General features: G+C 40.4%; 1 pseudogene; it reads right to left on the reverse strand.

Annotated features, from left to right (window-relative positions):
- Positions 1-6,409: 6,409 nt before the first annotated feature.
- LOC105545061 lies at positions 6,410-6,812 on the reverse strand (annotated as a pseudogene).
- Positions 6,813-7,077: the final 265 nt, after the last annotated feature.

The following is a 7,077-nucleotide window of genomic DNA, read 5'->3' on the forward strand; positions in this document are numbered from 1 at the left end:
GAGATGCAATGGCCCTCACTTTATTTCTGGGAGTTTTTGAAGGGGTTGGGTTGGGAGGGAAATATTAATTCTTTTTCTTCTATAGACTTCTCACTCCAAGTGTTTATTTCTGCTAAATTATTTGAATTTGCAAACCATCCAAAACATGCTGTTCATTTTTTTTTTTTTTGACATGGAGTCTCACTCTGCTACCCAGATTGGAGTGCAATGGCGTGGTCTCTGCTCACTGCAACCTCCACCTCCCAGGTTCAAGCGATTCTCCCACCTCAGCCTCCTGAGCAGCTGGGACTACAGGCACGTGTCACAACACCTGGCTAATTTTTGTATTTTTAGTAGAGACAGGGTTTCACTACTTTGGCCAGGCTTGTCTTGAACTCCTGACCTTGTGATCCACCCTCCTCACTCTCCCAAAGTACTGGGATTATAGACATGAGTCACTGCGCCCGGCTGTGCTGTTCATTTTTCATACCATGTTAGCTCATGCTTTACCTACTCCCATCCTTTTCATTCCCAGAAAATACTTCATCAGATCATGTTGGGTTTGGCTGTGAATAATATAAAACACAAAATAGCAGTGTATTTTCCTCTTAAGTACATTAAGTTGGGGTAAGGAATGCAAGTGGGTATGGCAGCTCCATGATGAGGAAGACCCCAGGCTCCTTCTGCCTTGCTTCACCATCCTCAGGAAGTGACATACACTTCATGGTCCATGATGGCTGTTCCAGTTCCAGCCATGACCCCTCACCCCTTTATTCCAGTCAGTAGAATAGGGAGACGAGCAAAGACTTGCATGCCCCTTCCTATTAGGCCATTTTTGGGTGCCGTATATACTCTAGATCTACTCATTTCCCGTTGACTAGAATGTGGTCATATGATCACACTTAGCTACAAGCAAGACCAGAAAATTCAGTCTCTCTCTCTCTCTCTTTTCTTTTTTCTTTTTGGACAGAGTCTTGCTCTGTAGCACTCTACCCTGGGCAACAGAGTGAGAATCCCTCTAAAAAAAAAAACACACACAACAGATTTTCTGTATCAATGGGGAAATCATCTTTTTTTTTTTTTTGAGGCAGAGTCTTGCTCTGTTGCCCAGGCTGGAGTGCAGTGGCACGATCTCGGCTCACTGCAACCTCTGCCTCCAAGGGGAAAAGTCTTTTTTAAAAATCTAGGCCCCCACGCAGCTGAAGAAATTGCTTAGCATCTCATATTGTTTTGGATTTGGGCTATGCCTTCATAATGGGAGGTATAAAGTGTGGGGAGTTAGAAACCATGGTCTTTAGAGCAGGGCTGCCACACTGCCCAAGTCCAGGGGCTACCATTCATATGGGATGGCAGGCATCATGTGGCAGAGCTGGGACTAACTTCTAGGTTTATCAAGTATGCTTTAGGACTTAGAAGCAAGGTGGTCTCCCTGCATTTTCATGTCCACATCTCTAGAATGGAAAATAATCGTAGTTATTTTGCAAAGCCTTTGTATGAGTTGAAATGGATGGTTTCACTTCTAATGAATAGAAAACTCCACATTAGTTTAAACACTAAGGAAATGTATAGTCTCATCTCTCAGGAGGTACAGCTCCTCCCGTCTGTGCTTGCCACCTTCTATGGTGGGACACTATTGCCCTCTGGCTAATGAGAGCAGCCCAGCCCTCCAGACAGTGCAACCCTCAAAAGGAAAAGAGCCTGACTTTGCCTGTGTGTAGTGAGAAACTTTCTAGAAGCTTAAGATTTTTCTTCCTGTGTCTCTCTTTTTTTTTTTTTTTTGAGACAGTCTTGCTTTGTCACCCAGGCTGGACTGCAATGGTGCTATCTCGGCTCATTGCAACCAGGTTCAAGTCTTTCTCCTGCCTCAGTCTCCCAAGTAGCTGGGGCCACAGGCATGCGCCACCACGCCCAGCTAATTTTTGTATTTTTAATGGAGATGGGGTTTTACCATCTTGGTCAGGCTGGTCTCAGACTCCTGGCCTCAGGTGATTCACCCATCTCAGCCTCCCAAAGTGCTGGGATTACAGGTGTGAACCACCACACCCGACCTCTTCCTGTCTCTTTATAAAGAATGACAGCTTATGGTGGTGCTTCAGTGGGGCCCAGAACTGGCACCGTGTGCTAATGACCTGTGCAGTCATGTGGGCCACGTGCTTAGACGGATCTTGCACTTGGTTTAAAGCTGCTGTCACTATCTTGACCTTCTTAATACCTTTTGAGCACAGAGTCCCCATTTTTATTTTGCATTGGACCTTGCAAATTCTATAGCTGGTCCTCGTCTGGACTTGCCCTTTGAGCCTGAGGAAAGAGCCACCCTTTGAAGGACATGACTGTATGAGGATGCCTGAGAGGGTACCTGACTGCAATGACAGCCATTTTCCTATACCTGTTGTGAGAATGGACATGGTCAGTTTCAACACAAGTTAATTGACTAAAAGTTCAATGTTCAAGGGAGTCACTGGAGTGGGAGCATTGGGCAACTGAAAGGACTCACAAGACCCCCCCAGGGTGTGCTCATTTAGAGCTTTAATAAAGGTAAAAGATGGTACAGCAGGAGAAAGAAAGCGCAGAGAACTCGGAAATGTCCAGAAGCTTTATCTTTATTATTATTATTTTACTTTAGATTGTGGACTACCAGAAGCTTTACTATTATTATTATTATTATTATTATTATTTTACTTTATCTTTAGATTGTGAACCACCAAAGTCTGTGTGAGGTGCCTCGGTCTCAGGGTCAGTAAAATTTCCATTGAATATTTCCCCTGTGTGTCTAGAGAACCTAGCTAGAGGGTGGTGGTGTTTCTAAAGACAAAGCTTTCTTAATTGTTCATATGTGGCCATGTGCAGGTAAGGAGCCATAATCGTAAGATCCTAATCAGGAATAATAAAGTCCACTTCACAGGTATTCCGTGAAGAGTAAAGAAAGATGACACAGCATCTCACTTATTGATTAAAGTGATTAAGCTATTCATACATAACAGATCCTCAATATGTGTGATTTTAATTTATTAAAGATGAATAATACTTACTTTTGACATATGAATTTCAATTTTAACTACCATTTTCAATCTGATCATTTTTGTTACAGAGATTTGGATAATATTTTGAAACTGAAGTTTTTCCAAATTCTTAATGGTTACTTTTTTTTTTTTTTTTTGAGATGGAGTCTCGCTCTGTCCCCCAGGCTGGAGTGCAGTGGCGCAATCTTGGTTCACTGCAAGCTCCGCCTCCCGGGTTCATGCCATTCTCCTGCCTCAGCCTCCCAAGTAGCTGGGACTACAGGCTCCCGCCAACAAGGCCGGCTAATTTTTTGTATTTTTAGTAGAGACGGGGTTTCACCGTGTTAGCCAAGATGGTCTCAATCTCCTGACCTCGTGATCCACCCATCTTGGCCTCCCAAAGTTCTGGGATTACAGGTGTGAGCCACCGCACCTGGCCTCTTAATGGTTACTCTTTAAAATTGTGAGATATGTTGCCAAAAGACAGCAGAAAAAAAAAAAAAGAGCAGGCCAGGTGAAACCCTGTCTCTTTTAAATACAAAAAAAAAAAAAGAGCCGGGCATGGTGGTGGCTACCTGTAATCCCAGCTACTCGGGAGGCTGAGGCACAAGATTAGCTTGAACTCAGGAGGCAGAGGTTGCAGTGAGCCAGGATCACACCACGGTACTCCAGCCTGAGTGAAAGTGTGAGACCCTGTTTCCAAAAACAAAACAAAACAAAACAAAACAAAACAAAACAAAGGTTTCAGGCTTTTTTTCTTTTTAATGGAAGATATAATGGGGAATTTGAGTTGTGTATATGTTTAGAAAGGGACTCAAGTAAAAAATGGTAATTGCTTGCAAATATCATGAGAGACTGCAGAAATGTGTTGACTGCTAGTAAATTTGTAGTAAATTGAGTTTTATAGATAGCATCATTTTAGATGGGTGCATTATAAGGCTTGGTAACAAAGAACGACGTTTTAAAAAATAACCAATTAAGATAATGTTCCAAGGTATGCCGTTACATATTCAGTTTCACACATTTGCAATTCTATTAACAGAATTTTCTAGTTTACTCTTGTTCTCACACAATGCCAGAGTATGTTTCATGTTGTACAATCATTTTCTCTCTTATCTACCCCCAAACCATTTGTCCTTTCTCAAACATATCACCATACTACCTCTAACAAATTTTAATTATTAAAAAATATAATTATTTAAATATTTAAAATTTTTCGATATTTAAAATATAACTAATTTAAAAAAAACTCATTGACATTTTTTAAAAAGTCACAGGACAGAGTTGTTTTTACAAACATAGACTAATTCTATATGCATCTTTCTGTAAGGTACTTTAATCAGTCAACATTCTATAATGTATATTCCAATAGGAAAATGGATGCAGCCCCAAAGCTTTTTTTTTTTTTTTTAATTTATTTTGAGATGGAGTTTTGCTATTGTTGCCCAGTCCAGAGTGCAATGGCATGATCTCGGCTCACCGCAACCTCCTTCTCCGGGGTTCAAGTGATTCTCCTGCCTCAGCCTCCTGAGTAGCTGGGGTTACAGGCATGCGCCACCATGTCCAGCTAATTTTGTATTTTTAGTAGAGACGGGGTTTCTGCATGTTGGCCAGGCTGGTCTCGAACTCCTGACCTCAGATGATCTGCCCGCCTTGGCCTCCCAAAATGCTGAGATCACAGGCATGAGCCACCATGCCCGGCCCCCAAAGCATTTTTTTAAACAGTTGCATAATATTTCACAGCATAGATATATTCAAGTTAATTTAACCATTGGTTCGTTAAAAATTTTTTTTATTTTTTTGTCTTGTCACTTGGCAAACGATGCTTCAATAAACACACTTTGCCAATATACTCCCTACTTCAGTAAATATGCTTTTAATTCTATAGGATTTAATTCTAAAGGATAAATTTCCAGAACTAGACTTGGTAAACAAAAGGATATATATTTTTTTATTTCAACAGAGTTTGCCAGATTAATTTTCACAAAGTTGCAGTAATTTTAGTGTTCATTGTTTTGAAAACATGATAGAACCTACTGTCTTGCCCTCCCATCATTCCCCAGCTGTCACTGGGTTCGACAAGTCTTTTGAACGCTTTGCCATGTGTTGAGGGAAAAACATGTTAACCCACTGTTAAACTTGGCATTTCCCTGATGACTATGGAGTTGAGCTTATTTCATGGGTCTGTGAGCATCAGGATTTCCTCTTCTGTAAAATGACTATTTTTATCCTTTGACGATTTTTCAACTGGGTTATTTGTCCTTACATTATCAATTTATGGGAATTATTTATATATAATATGTAGGACTCCTTTATCGGACATATGTGCTTCCAAAATTTTTTGCAGCCCGTTCTTTGTCTTGTGACTTTATGTACTGCTGCCTGTCAAATTGTAAATATTTGCATAGTCAAATGTTTCTTTATTTCCTTTCATTTTTTTGAGTTTCCTGTCTTGCTTAAGAAGTCCTCCCAACACGCACACCACTGCCACCAATGCCAGAGGCATATAAACGTTGTCCTAGATCTTCTACCTTGTTTTTGTTACATTTTTATATTTAAACATTTAATTGTCACAGACATTATTTTTATATAGTTAAAAGGAAAGCTCTACCTCTCCCGCTACTGCTCCCATTTGATAAGCAGCTGTACTAGAAATGTTTATTTAAACAAACCACCCTTCACACACCTGTAATCCCAGCACTTTGGGAGGCCAAAGCAGGCGGATCACTTGCGGTCAGGAGTTCAACACCAGCCTGGCCAACGTGGTGAAACCCTGTCTCTACTAAAAATACAAAAATTAGCCAGGCGTGCTGGCACATGCCTGTAATCCCAGCTACTTGGGAGGCTGAGGCAGGAGAATCACTTGAACCCGGGAGGCGGAGGTTGCAGTGAGCTGAGATCATGCCACTGCACTCCAGCCTGTGTGACAAAGCGAGACTCTGTCAAAAAAAAATTGTCTATATGAAATTTTGGTCTGTTTTCCTCTCTTTGACCATTGCCATTAAATACTTTAATTTTATTCAAGTAAAAGCAGAATCATATATTTGACATGAGAACTACGTATTTCACATCATTAAATTAGTTTGAAGTAGGTATGCTTTTGATTATGTATCAGGAATAATAACTTACTTTCTTTAATGCTTATTTGTCTTTACATTTATTTGAATAACTATGTAATGATTATCTGCTTCCTACATTCAGTAATAGAGGTGTACATTAATAATATCAGTAACTGGATTCTTGATCTAATCTCTAGTTTATGTTGAACTGTCCCTGTTATATAGTATCTCCATAATAACTTCAGGCGTTTTACTCAAACCTTACACTTTCATCAATTGTAAAAATGAAGATGTTAATTAAGATGTTACATTAGTTGTAAAAAATTAAGACGTTAAAGGTTCCAGATGAAACAACACTGAGCCCACTTACAGTCATGCTGTTGTGAGAGGTCCTTGGACAGCTACTGTTTCCATTTCAATTCAGACTCCTTTGGCCAAAGTAGCAACCTGGTAAGCAGCTCTAGCTGGAGAATTAGTCTTGAAGTACTGTTTGTAAATTACACTGACGGTACTGAAGTCATGTATGTCAGCCAGCAAAATTGTTTACCACATCAGTGAAGTCACAACCTGCAGTCTTCAGAACTTCACCCATCTTTGTAAAAGCTTGTTTAACTTCTTTGGCTACCTCTCCTGCCACAAGCTGTGCAGTTGAAGAGTCCATGACTAGCTGTCCTGAAATGTAAATGATCCTGTCGACTAACACACCTTGGCCATACAGCCCAAGGACCTTGGGGGCTTTCGCAGTGCTGGTCACCTTTTTAATCAAGGATGGCATAGCTAACCCTTCTCTTGAGGCCTCTCTGGGAGAAGCCGTCACACCACCCCTGCTTGCTTCTCACCTGACTTGATATTATTTTCCAAAAATGTCTGATAGCATTCATTTTGGTCCAGAGCTTTTTTTGTGTGAAAAAGCTTCTCATTTCTCTTAAAGATGAAGGGCCATTCAGATTTTCTATTTCCTGTTATATTGACCCATATCTCTAAAGTTATCTTTGTCAACTTCACTGGAATAAAAGTGCTTCTGATATTTCTTTAATATC

This window comes from Mandrillus leucophaeus, unplaced genomic scaffold (genome assembly GCF_000951045.1).
Source record: "Mandrillus leucophaeus isolate KB7577 unplaced genomic scaffold, Mleu.le_1.0 Scaffold317, whole genome shotgun sequence".
Classification (NCBI taxonomy): domain Eukaryota; kingdom Metazoa; phylum Chordata; class Mammalia; order Primates; family Cercopithecidae; genus Mandrillus; species Mandrillus leucophaeus.